This window comes from Malaclemys terrapin, chromosome 1 (genome assembly GCF_027887155.1).
Source record: "Malaclemys terrapin pileata isolate rMalTer1 chromosome 1, rMalTer1.hap1, whole genome shotgun sequence".
Classification (NCBI taxonomy): Eukaryota; Metazoa; Chordata; order Testudines; family Emydidae; genus Malaclemys; species Malaclemys terrapin.
Genome location: NC_071505.1, coordinates 70777999 through 70792104, shown reverse-complemented (window position 1 = coordinate 70792104; position 14106 = coordinate 70777999). Strand labels below are relative to the sequence as shown.

Sequence of the window (14106 nt, the reverse complement as noted above, 5' to 3'; positions counted from 1 at the left end):
CGGTCTGGAAGTTGCTGAGATGCGCACCCCAGCCAAGGTCCGAGGTGTCCTTAGGCAGCTGGTATGTGGGTCACTGACAGGCATGCATTTGCAGTGATCGCAGGGCTTAAAGCCTGGGGACCGGGACATGCCCCGACCCCCAGCTGGTCCCGTTTGGGACTAATGGCGAGTACTAAGGGTAACTAAGAAAACTACTAACTATGTATAACTATTTTACAGGATTTCAAAGTTCGCAAGAACAGAGAAGGAATCAATGCTAGTAGAAGCAGCAGATGTTCCAGCACCGTCACTGGCGACAAGAAGGAACTGAGGGTGGGGGGAGCCGGTGGCCCCTCTTATACCGCACCATGTGGGCACCACTCCAGAGGGCACCAGAGCTAGTCCCCTAAGGATACTGCTCGAGGAAAAAATTTCCAGCACCAGTGCATGTGACAAGCACACACACCTAATATGGAATGGACATGAGCAAGCACTCGAAGAAAAAGAATGGTTACATTCTGCAATGTTTCCACATCCACTGTTTGCTCTGAAAAAAACATGTAGCCTCCAAAAAGCTTCCATCTCAACCTGAGGAGAGTTTTCCTCACTCCTGGCTACTGTACAAGCCCTGCAGTTGAAATGATGTGTGAACCAGAACTAGGTTTTCCACTTTTAAACACTTTCAGATTGCTCAAATATCTTTCTGATTAAGGGATAAGATTTGAAGGAGAGGGTTAGTGTTTCTTTATGGCTGAATGTTCTCTTTAAAATAAACCAGTTCCCTTTTTTTATTCCTAAAGAAAAGGGTCTCAGGATAGAGAAGGAAAGGACTTCCACAGGTAATTCCCCACCCCCACCCCACATACACACCCTCTATGAAGCATAAAAACCCTTTCTATAAAACCACAACACATCTCAAGCAAAAGAGTCGCCTCCTACTTTTAGTATTAGAATGGAGTTTGTTTCATGTTTTACACCAAAGGCGGACGCTATGCCAAGTTTAAATTAAGAACAAAAGTCGAAGTAATGGTGCATCAGTTGTGGGTTTGGCAATGGCAAAAAAAAAAGATAGCCTCAAAGAAAACTCCTACCTTTTATGGAAACCAAATATTGACCACAATTGGCACAGAAAAAACTGCATGGACAAACAAAACTGCTGGATAAACAAATCAAAATTACATAGGAAGCTGACACCCATTCTTTACAGCGGGAAACCAAAGATAAAAATGAGTCATGAATCTTATGTTTTTGGACAAGATAAACTTTCATCTGTCTGGCAGTATATGATTTAATTTTTTTAAAGAAGTCTAATATTTCCAATATTGTTCCTAAATCACTAACCAAATAATCAAGCATAAGGATCATTTAAAATAATTGATGTCATGGAATAACTGACTGATTTGTGAAAGAAAGGAAAATGATTGGCCTTGAACTGCAATATGTTATTTATACTGAATGATTAGAGTACAGATAGGGCGAAGAAAAAAAAGGGGGAAATCCTAATAAGCACTGAGTGCATCAGATACTGAGTTTCTTTTGAGAAATGCAATATTAACCCTAACAGGAAATGACTTTTTCACAGAGCAATTTTCAAGTATTCATCTTTTTTCATCCCTCTTAATTTTTCTTCTGAAATATCTTCTCCACAGTTTGTGTGGAATATTAAATGTCATTTATAAATACATTACTCATGCATCTGGCATGACAATAACTACTTTCAAATGCACTGGTAAGGAAAAGGAAGTCAGTACTACTAACTGATTCAGGTAAAGAGAAACCACTCAATCATCTATCCATCCCAAAACACTTCTACAACTCTCCGCAGCCAAAGTCTCCTAGATTGCTACTGTGTTCAGCGGGCAAAATTAAAACTAAATACTCAACTAAAAAAAAAAAACCCCTGTGGGTAGGGAGGAGCATGGCAGTTGCCTTTGCAAGGGCTGCATTCTTACATCCTCCTGTTAGTTACTTTTCTTGTTGCCCTCTTGTTTTCTGGCTCTTTAGCATTCCACCATCTTAGATTCAGTCAAACTCAGTGGGCCAAACTGAAATGCAGAGGGTGAGGAGGGAGAGTGTAAATCACACGTTAATAGGTGGGTGTCAAGCTAAGTGAATGCTGTAACATGTACATGTACATTGCTGTAACATGCCCAGTGAGAAGTCTAGAAAAAGGTGCAAATTACACCAACTTAGTCTCCCCTCAGACTCACTTCTGAATTCGGCCCAGTGTTCTCTTTCTTCTCTCAACGCAGACTCAAAGGAACCACTTTCTAACGTTGGAAGAAATACTTTTAAGTATTATGTTATATATGTTGTTATACTTTTCCTCATTAAAGAGCAAGATCTCCCATGCATGCAGTGCACAGTTATGGTATGGACACTCATGCGCAGTTCTATTTTGTAATATGGACGCTATGTGAAACATGTGGGATCTGAGTCTGTGATATTACCCCACGTCATTTCACTAAACCACACTTTAAGTGAATGGTTGAAGTGTTTTCCCTTACATCATCTTTCACAATAACAACACTTGTTGACTTTCCTTTTTCATACAACAGTACAATTCAATAAAAATACATAACATACAAGGCCAACAAATGCAATGCAGATGCATGATGAGGCCCATTAAAACTGTTTGTAACAGAAATTCTGTCACTTTATAGTAAAGGAACTACAATTCACACCAGCTGGAGTTGTAGAATTGAGTTAAAAGCATACACTTTGTTGTATTCTAGAATGAACTGAGGGTGGGAGTCATAGACTCAGACTTTAAGGTCAGAAGGGACCATCATGATCATCTAGTCTGACCTCCTACATATTTGGTTTAAGTAAGATTGGACTCTAAAGATTCTATTTTATGGAAGAAGAATTAAATGTACTGGTTTGTGATATTTTTATATGCTACAGTGAGTATGGTTTAGTCATATATCAAATTATTTCATGCTGATGTGCCAAAAAGCATGAAAGAGAAAGCAAACCGAGTAATAACTTTGAAGTAATCTGGTATAATTTAGGAAGAAAAGGGTCAAATAAAAAACGTCAAAGCACAGTTTTATATCCAAAACTGAAGACAAAAGAGGTGTTGTGTTCCCTAACTTTCTATTGTATTGAATAACATAGATTCATGGTGAGTAATAGAGCCCCAAAACTGCACTCCTCACTCAAGCAAGTCTCCCAATGAAACCAGTATAGGATCAAGCCACTACTCAGAAGAGGATTGTAAAACAAATAAGAGGCCAAGATATGGCACATTAGAGATTATATTCCATGACAGATCCATGGTGACCAATTTTATTCTAAACCAAAAATTATTGCCTTGATGTACAGTAACCATTGTCATATGGATTTCATTTCGCTATCAGCTGAGCCTACTTAAGGTTTTCTTGTAAAAGGCTTGTTTTGTTACATGAAAGTTTCATGTTAGCATGGAGACAGTATTGTAATTATGATCCTTGAGCACTGTTGAACAAACTGTCTTGCCAGCTTTCTTTGCTAATAAATATACAAAGAAATTATGTACTATTACTTTAAGACAGTAGATTATAGGAATTTCATTTATTTATGGGCATTTCTTTAGTGATGATCCATAGTATTCAAGGTTGTACATTTCTACTGAGGACAGGCAGTTAGAAAGCAGTCACTAGAATCTCTCTGCAACTACTATAATCAGAGTAAGATTCTGGCCTCATTTAGCCTGATCCAAAGTTTGATTTCACCTGATCCAAAACGCATTGAAACTAATGGAAGAATACATGCTGACTTCAGTAGGTTTTGGATTGGTAATTTACACCTGTGGAACCATAGTAATTTTAATCTATCTAGGTTTGTATACTATGCTCATCAGTGTAGTATCTGAGTGCCTGTATTGATGGAACTGCATGGGTGACTGTAAGTTCAGAAGTTTGGCTCTCGGTAATCATATCATAACATTAAGTCTCCCTATAGATTGGAATTTAGTAAGAACTCAGCTTTTTAGAACAACTTTAAATGTATTTTATAGCCTGAACATTTATGGAGATTAAGGACCTAACAAAAAATATCTGGCAGGGATACTGCCAATGTTATTCAGTTGAAAAATTAATGTGTTTGGAAAAATCACTCCAGTCCCTGCATGCCAACAGTCCTTATTTAGAAGAGACTCTTCCTATCTTTAGCAAAAAAACTAAATGTACTGTTTTCCCACTCTTGTCACTCCAAAAACACTTTCAGTGGATTTTGATAGAATTTAATGCTGCACTCCTGTTTTTCTCCAAACATGTCCCTATTCATAGTGCTCAGATGCTGACTGGTATTGTGTAGATCTTACGTTAAGGATTCCAGACATTAGTCTTTTAAAATGATTTGTTACATTTTCAAGTTGAAAGTTAAAAAAACCCAAAAAACACAGCCTAGTTAATGTGCATCTGAGTAGTAAAACTTCCATGCAGGAACACTTCCTATCAAGGACATTTCTAAATGTTTTTCCTAAAGGAAGTGTTCCTATATGCACAAATACTACTGATTTTTCATACATATAACAAAACATGTAAGCATTGTGTGTTAAAGAAAATGTACTTCCAAGCTTCCACGTCATGCGAATAAAGTCCTAAAGTTCCTGATGGTTTCAGAAGTTATTAAAGCCTGTTTCCAATTCTAAAACTAAAAAAAGGGTTTTAACCACTAACCTCTGACTTGGCTGGCATGTACTGACCCCCAATAAAATGCTACTGTAACTCAAGATTCACTTATAAATAAAACACAGCTACTTATTCACCTCGCATAGTGTGAGTTACTTCCTGAAAAGATGACTAGTGTTTTAACAAAGGAATGCCTGTACATCACTAATACAAAAGTATTTGGGCATGACTCATTTCCCCTATGGCTATGTCTACACTTGGAGTTAGGGGTGTGATTCCCAGCTTGCGTAGATATATTCGCTTTAGCTTTAATTAAGCTAGCACACTAAAAATAGTAGTATAGCCTCGTTATCATGGGCAGCAGCGAGCGGCAGCAAGGACTAGCCATCCAGAGTACATACTCACAGGGTCCAGGTGTTTTATACTCATGCTGTTGCTCTCTTCTGCTTGTGTTACTGTGGCTCCGCTACTATTTTTAGTGCACTAGCTTAATGAGCACTAGCACAAGTATGTCTATGCGAGCTGGGAATCATAACCCCAGCTCCAAGGGTAGATACAGCCTAGCAAAAGCTGTGCACAGGGCTAACCTACTCAGGCTAGCTTGAATCCAGCTAGCCTGGGTAACAACAGGAGTGAAGACAGTGCAGCACGGCTTTCAGCACAGGCTAGCAAGCCAAGTATGTTCTAGGATCCATGCAAGACTAGTACTGCTTGTGCTGTTCTGTTTTCACTGCTATTGTTGACTGTGCTAGCTAAATTCAAGTAGGCTAACCTATGCACAGCTTTTGCTGTGTACCCTAAGATCACTTTGGTAACATAAAGGGAAGAGTGGGTTGGAAAATGGTAATTGTACTCTGCAGGAAATTCTGACATTTTGAAATTGATTTTGAAATGTTTTGTTTCAATAATGTCAAAAAATATATATCTCAATGGCACTGTCACTCTTTACAGAGCATGGTGCATACGCCCATGAGTTCTTTGATAGCTTCTGAGTCCAAAGCGCAAGTGACAGTCCCGTCCACAGGTAGGACACACCCATGCACCAGCAGTGCTCTGAATCCAAGCAGCAGATTCTTTCCTCCTCTGACGCCAGTCATCACAAAGCTGGATCCAGTCTGCCTCATTCCATCTACAAGCTGACTCCACCAACCAGAGCAACATTGTGCACTCCTTTTCCAATCATCAACAGAGATTCCAAAGGATACTAAGTCATCTTTGCAAGCATCCTGAAATCAGTGCAGCAAGTCTGCCTCTCTTTCTAGACTCTGGATATGTATATATATAGATATATATCCAGTATTTTATATTGTATTATATATATTAAACATCCTGTACCTCACTCTGGATGGAATTACATGGTCCAACTGCTCTTAGACTGTGTCTTTGGGTTGCACCCCCATTTCACAATCACATTAACATAATAGGCCCTACTGAGTTTGACATCTGTAAGCCTTTTCCTCTGTGAGTCTGTGACAATAGCTGATTACTGACCTAAAAACAGCTTCTTCAGAACAAAGCATTATTGATTCATTCACCCAAAGACACATAGCACAGAGATCAGAAGGTTTAAACAGTAAAGGTCTATATTCATGTTACTCCTTACCTAAGCCTTTAATCTTTCCTTGTAAGCTTTGGTATGTTTCATCCACCCAGTTAGTCCATCTCTGGCTGGGAGAAACAGAACATCCTGCTCACAGCATGTTCTCTTTGTCTGAATGTATTTCCTTGCCAGTCTGTCATCTCTCACTGACACTCCCAAGGCAGCCCCCACTCCTTCCCCAGGCCAGTAATTTAAGGTTTTGGATCCTCTCTGACCTTCAGCTTAGCCTTGGGAAGAGTAAAACCATTCTTAACCTGGACTGAGCAAAGTAGGGGGTATTCCCCAATAGACAGCTTCCCTACTGTTTCCTCAAGAACTCATAATTGTTCTGCCTTTACTGCTTAGTTCCTTTAGCAATCCCTTTGATTTAACTCTATGTATTTAGGCAGGAGAATATTACACATGGGACCTGAGCTGCATACTACCTGTACCTCCCTCATTTTCCATACAGGGTTATGGACTTGTGTTTAAGTCCTTGCACTAGAGACTGGAACCAGTTTGTTACCATACAGTAGAAAGAAATTCCAGCTTTTAGTTCATTATGCAAATGTAATAGTCCCCTATATAAATTGCAATGGCTGGACAGATCTCTCAATCTTGCATCTGACGGCACAGGTGATCCTACCTGGTGGTATTATAAGACTTTTAACAGTGAATGTAAATATTCATAAAGTCTGACAGCAAAATAGATAGGAAACATGAAATTGCAGTGTCCCCCACTGTAAAACATGTATTGCAATGTAAAACAGGAGATATGCACTCTGCACACAAGTAGCAGTGACTGTATCAACTGAAGTCCAGGTTATAATCAAAATAGGTGGTGTAACATGCAGCTCATTCAAAATGCAAAACTCTGAATATACACTTCAGGTTCTGATTCAATGAATTGGTAAGGTATAATGGTTTGAGAAGAGGTCATTCTTTCCCACAGCGCTTTTGTATTCCAACAAGCCCTTTACTGCTTGTCCTTTTCAGAGCTCTCTATACAGAAGAATTCTTCTGATCATCCTTGTCAATACTAACAAGAAGTCTGGTGGCACCTTAAAGACTAACAGATTTATTTGGGCATAAGCTTTCGTGGGCCCAAATAAATCTGTTAGTCTTTAAGGTGTCACCGGACTCCTCGTTGTTTTTGTGGATACAGACTAACACAGCTACCCCTCTGATACCTTTCAATACTATTTCCCTATCTTTGTGAAGAGTCTTGAGATCTATCTTGTGATTAATAATAATACTTCCTATATTCGTCAAGCCATGCATTTCACGGAAAATAAAAGTCAGCCATGATTCAATTCCAATCCCTTACTGATCACTGGGGTGGGGGGAACGAGGGAGGAGAGTATATTGGTACGGTGACACACCCAAGTGATATTCAGGTATCAGAGGGGTAGCCGTGTTAGTCTGGATCTGTAAAAAGCAACAGAGTCCTGTGGCACCTTTAAGACTAACAGATGTATTGGAGCATAAGCTTTCGTGGGTGAATGCCCACTTCGTCGGATGCATGTAACGGAAATTTCCATTACATGCATCCGACGAAGTGGGCATTCACCCACGAAAGCTTATGCTCCAATACATCTGTTAGTCTTAAAGGTGCCCCAAGTGATATTGTGTAATATAGTACATATGCATGTCCTTCAACACATTTAATTTGTAAACTAATTTACTATTAAATTGCTTCCTCTTTCCCATCAGCCTTGCCCCCTGTGGATTAGCCAGTGTAGTAAGAGTTAACTGATATAGCCTATTTCAGAGGGCTGATATCTTTGATAGGGGGATAGTTATTTAAAACAACAATTGCTTTGTAAAAGTACAGGGTGGAAACTACGTTACTGGCCTGTCAACCTTGACAGAACCTCTTTAAATGCAAAAATACCATGAGAGCCTCTATTAGGGGGATTGCTGGGAGATCTCCTTTGAAATGTCACTGCTCCCTGACAGCCCTGAAGTTTAAGAGATGAAGTCAGATTTGTCTCCTGCACACACATACACAAGGACAAACATCAAGTCAACCAACATTTTCCCTTTGGAAATATCAGTATTAACATCTGAGTGTTATGTAAATAGAAACATGTATTTAGAAGTTAAACTGAACATTCTCTGTAATAGAGTTGCCTTCCTCTGTGCAAATGTCTGTATAATGTTTTGAAATGCTTTAAAAATGCAATTAGACAGACTGTAACCGACGTGAAAAAGCTGTTGCAGCAAAGATGAAAGAAAAGATTTTTTAAGTAGGTGGATAGTTAGCTCTGTGATTATTATTTAAAGCTGTATCTATAATTAACCAGCAAAATGTGCTGTAACTTTTAGACCAAAATCTAAAAGCTAAGATTCACCTTTGCATGCAAGTAAAAAGAACAAGTGAAGACAAATTAGGTTTTACATTTTTCCTGTCATGTATCAATATTAGTGTTTTTTCACTAGTATCTACCCAGAGTTTAAGCATGTTAAATATACAGCCCATTTAGCCATTATTCTACAGAGAAGATGAAAACAGTAAATTAATTTTGCATGATTGTTTTATATGTATTTACTTCATATAAATATAAAATGTCTATTACTTGTTTGTTATGATATTTCTTCTAACAATACTTGCAGTGAGCACCATTAAAATTTACCATTTACCTGTAACTACTTTTCTTTCTATAATTTTGGCACAAGTATAGGAAAACACTTGAAACTGTGTTAAGTTCATACTTAAATGTAAGCATGTGCTCAAGTGCTTTCTTGAATTAGGGCATTAGTAAGGTACTTAAGCAGTTAAATGAGACTGCTCACATGCTTTAAGTTATTCACAAGCTTAGGTATCTTACTGAATTGGGGCCTACAAGGAGAAATACCATGGTAACTTAACTACTGCAATGGGTGGGCCATAGGGTTGCCAACTGTCTAATAGCACAAATCCAAAACCCTTGCCCAGCCCCTTCCCCAAGACCACGCCCCTGTCCCACTCCTTCCACACAGCCACGCCCACTGCTCACTTCATCTCCCCTCCCTCTGTCGCTTGCTTTCCCCCATCCTCACTCACTTTCACCAGGCTGGGGAAAGAGGTTGGAGTGCGGGAGGGGCTGCGGGCTCTGAGGTGGGGCCAAGGGGTTCGGAAGGTGGGAGGGGGTTCCAGGCTGGGACAGGGTATTGGGGTGTAGGACTGGGTGAAGGTTCCGGCTGGGTGGTGCTAACCTCAGGGGGCTCCCGGAAGCAACCGGCATGTTTGGCTCCGAGGTGGCCAGGTGGCTGTGTGCTCTGCCCCTGCCTGCAGGCACCAATCCCAAAGCTCCTATTGGTCAATGGGAGCTGCAGAGTCGGCGCTTGGGGCAGGAACAGCACCTAGGAGCCAGAGGGACGTGCTGATTGCTTCCGGAAGTCACCGGGAGCCAGGGCAGGTAGGGAGCCTGCCTTAGCCCCACTGCACCACCGACCAGACTTTTAGCAGCCTATTAAAATCTCCCAGACTGGTTTCAGTAGCCACCGGGAGATTGATTCCAATTCTGGAGACTCCCAGCCAATCTGGGAGGGTTGGCAACCCACTGGGCCAATTTTTAATGATGTTCACTGTATGTTTTTTAATTCTTAGTTTTCAATACTTAGTTGGACATAATCAACCTGCTAAGCCCAAATAATAACCCTTTCATATAGGAAGGAAAATTGAATACAGCCTTCCTGGAGTATGCCTGGTCTACATATTTATAAATATCAACAGTTATTCAAATAAACCATTGTTTTGGTCTTCAGTTATTTTGTGTTTGGTCTGCTAGGAATCCAACCCATTTTGTTGTTGTGGTTGGTTTCTTTATAAGAAAAGAATTAAAGAACTTTAAAAAAAAAATATCAGGATATAAAATCAGCAAAAATGTAGTAACTGTTCTTGCATGGCTTTAGGATGTCTGAGTGATCTTTGTAGACTCTTAAATGTTCCTGTCTTAAAGAAAGGTGAATTCCCTTCAACTTCCCTTTCTTTTTTCCTTTTTTTTTTTTAAACTTGTGAATACATATTCAATATTACAGAATCACAACTATTCAAGATATTTAATACAAAAAAATTGCCTCTTCCATTTTCTACCATCTCATATTAGCGTTTGATTATTATTGTAATTTACTAGAAACAAAAAGATACAATATCATATATCTGAAATTAAAGGAACACATACACCTCTTATGAAGTTAGTTATTTCCATTTCATTTGAAATGTGCTGCTCCAAAACCAGTTTTCTAATATCATTGTTATTGTTTTTTCCTCATTTAAAAGGTCAGGGCACATGTTTGGTAATAAAACTTCAAAGGTGCATCAGGCAAGTAACAACTGTGTAAAACAAGAGAAAACATATCCATCGTCTCTCACAGGGATGGTGCATGGGATTACTTTTCTTTAAGACAGGCATGTATTTTGGGCCCTAAACAAACTGACAATCTCATTTTAAATTATACTCAAAGACACAAGAGACACAGAAGATCTGTTACTGTACTTCCTTTTTGCAAGTTTTACTCAATTGATTTTTCTGATTATTTTCTCCCCAGACACATAGAAGCAAGTGTATGATTTCAGATCAATTAAGCAAAAAACCAAGGACAAAAATGTAAAGTCTACACGACAGATCCTACTTAGTCTGTCTCCTGTGTAATATGAGGCTACAAAATGGCACACAGGCAGAGTCCTTATAAATTTTAAAAGTGCAGCACAAAGATAACAAAGGCATGATAGCAACCTATACCTTACAGATACCTTTTGGAATTTTTATGATTGAGCATGGTGTTCAGTGTCCTTTTACATTAGCTTAAAACAGGGAGTTGGGGGCAAAGGGTTCAAGAAGGTAAAATATTGTTTCTACATAAGATCATTTGAATTGTCAGAAATTTTATTACACAAGGCTCCCTGTCCAGCTGGTCCCAATGACCCCACCTTTAATATATGGAGATATATCTATTTCATAGAACTGGAAGGGACCCTGAAAGGTCATTGAATTCAGTCCCCTGCCTTCACTATTAGGACCAAGTACTGATTTTGCCCCAGATCCCTAAATGGCCCCCTCAAGGATTAAACTCACAACCCTGGGTTTAGCAGGCCAATGCTCAAACCACTGAGCTTTACCTCCATTTCCCCAATACCTTGTCTGATCTCAGTGTTCTCCTCACCTCTGCCAACTGGCTTCTAGTCTCTGCCCCCATTACCCTCATGGGTAGGGCCCTACCAAATTCAAGGCCATGAAAAACGCAACATGGACTGTGAAATCTGGTCTTGCCCCATTAAATTTGGTCTTTTATGTGCTTTTACCCTAACCTATACAGATTTCACAGGGAGACCAGCGTTTCTCAAATTGGGGGGTTGATCCAAAAGGGAACTGCAGGGTGATCACAAGGTTATTTTTAGGGGGGTCACGGTATTCCCATGCTTACTTCTGCGCTGCCTTCAGATCTGAGCAGCTAGAGGGCAGCGGCTGTTGGCCGCGCACTCAGCTCTGAAGGTAGCTCTGCACCACCAGCAGCATAGAAGTAAGAATGGCAATACCATATCATGCCACCCTTCCTTCTGTGCTGCTGTCTTCAGAGCTGTGTGCCAGAGAGTGGCGGCTGCTGACTGAGGGCCCAACTCTGCAGGCAGCAGCACAGAAGTAAGGGTGGCAATACCATACCATACCATGCCATCCTTACTTCTGCGCTGCTGCTGGCAGCGGCTCTGCCTTCAGAGCTGGGCTCCCTGTCAGCAGCCTCTGCTCTCCAGCTGTCCAGCTCTGAAGTCAGCGCCGCTGCCAGCAGCAGCGCAGAAGTAAGGATAACAGTACTGCAAACCACCTCCCCTCCCCATAATAACCTTGCAAACCCCACCCAACTCCTTTTTGAGTCCGGACCTCTACTATTACAACACTGTGAAATTTCAGATTTAAATAATGAAATTTACTATTTTTAAAATCCTTCAACTGTGCAATTGACTAAAATGGACCGTGAATTTAGTAGGGCTCTACTCATGGGGTCGCAGTTCCAGAATCCCTACTGGCTCACTGTCACAGTCTCCTTGCTCAGCCAAGTGCCAGTCTCTCTCCTCTCCCAGATCTGAGACTCTGACCCCAATCAGAGCTTTGCCCCTCCAGTCCTGGAATGGATGTGCGCCATCACTGTGTGGGGATGATGCATGAAGAGTCTGGTCACATATAGGAGCTGTGAGGGAATGGAGTATGTCCAGTGAGGACAGAATTTTCAAAGATTTTAGCCACTAAACTATAAGAAATCTCTAGTGAGCATGAACAAATAGGGAATTTTCAAAGGCTTATAACTTTTTCACAGAAAAATTACAAGGCACATCACTGACACAATGCCATCACCCCACCAACTTTAAAGTCCATGGTCCCAATATTTAATACTGGTCTCTTCAGTCTAATAGAGGAAGGTATAACATGATCCAATGACTGGAAGTTGAAGCTAGACAAATTCAGACTGGAAATAAAGCGTACATTTTTAACAAGAGTAATTAAACATTGGAACAATTTGCCAAAGCCTGTGGTGGATTCTCCATCACTGACAAGTTTTAAATCAAGATTGGGTATTTTTTCTAAAAGGTATGCACTAGGAATTATTTTGGGGAAGTTCTATCATCTGTGTTATACTGGAGCTCAGACTAGATGATCACAATGGTCCCTTCTGGCCTTGGAGTCTATGAAGGCATGGGGATCTTCTCAAAGAAAAAAGTCGCTACAATTGTTTTAACATTGCAAAACAATGTATTTTTCCCCAGCCTTGCTCTCAGAAACAGCTGAAGTATTTTGGGTGATTTTTTTTTTAAATCAGCCTGAGGCAGAGATGAAAAATTCCATCTCAAACAGTTAAAATCTGGCAAAGTTATAAACATCTGAATAATGGCCTTATAATGGGAAGCATTGGGCAACTTTTACAATAGGCAATGCTACAACCTCAGTTATAAGAAGAAATAAAAAGGTTGTCTTCAATCTTAGTCAGGTTTTTTCCCCTTTCTTTCCTCCATCTATCATCAATGGCACAGAGGCAAGGACATACTCCCAGCGCCAGGGAACAAATAAACCAGCGACTGTATCGCGAGGAGAAATTAAAAGGCTCTGTGCTGGCTCCAGTTTCATTTATCTACTTATTTTCTTCTAGCAGCAGCAACACAAAAAGGAAGGACACGACTATCACAATTTTAAGAAGAGGAGAGTTGATACTTACAATAACTTTATTATTCACAAGAAGAAGCTGAGACCAGCACTTACAAACTAAAGTGATACTGGCCTTCGATGCATCTAACTACTCAAAAAACAATAAAAATTTTCTATGAGGACCCAGCAAAGAGGAGAGAGGGCAATGGTGTCAGTTTAGTGCCTCTTCATGTGCAAAGGGCTTGATTTTTGATCACCTTTCAACATTGGAGGGATTGACTATTCAGTTGCCTTACAGGATGTTTGCAAGTGGTTCTCCTCTAACAAATCTGTACGTGGTCAGACACCTTGGTATAAATGTCTAGACAGCCAGAAATGAGGAAACTGAAAAGAGCTTCAATATTTCAATAATAAATAATAACTCAAGCCATTCAAAAATAAATTGAATGGACTAAACTTGCTGACAGAGTCATGAGGCGGAGATAGTGCATGAAATTACTGAGCTCAGAAATATGTGAATTTTATTCTACTGGATACCGAAGCCTCGGAGAACTGTTCAAATGTAGGAATCTCACTGGTAATGTAGGGAGTTGAAGGAGAGAATGCCCTACAGTTTGATCAACAAACTACAATACTGTGAGACATATTAAACCAAATTGTAGTAGACATTGACCCAGGATCAGAGTGCATACAGACCCCTTCACCAAAACTGCTACACAGAAGGTCCACCAAGATAGTAAATTTTCAGAACAAGGATGTCAAAAAATACTAAAGCCACATTTTTAAGGTCAGCATATACATCGTAATATCGTGG

At 40.0% G+C, this 14106-nt stretch overlaps 1 protein-coding gene across 1 annotated transcript in view; it reads right to left on the bottom strand.

Annotated features, from left to right (window-relative positions):
• The window catches only part of NAV3 (neuron navigator 3), a 583663-nt gene that overhangs the window by 432840 nt on the left and 136717 nt on the right, over positions 1–14106 (bottom strand). The window lies entirely within an intron of this gene.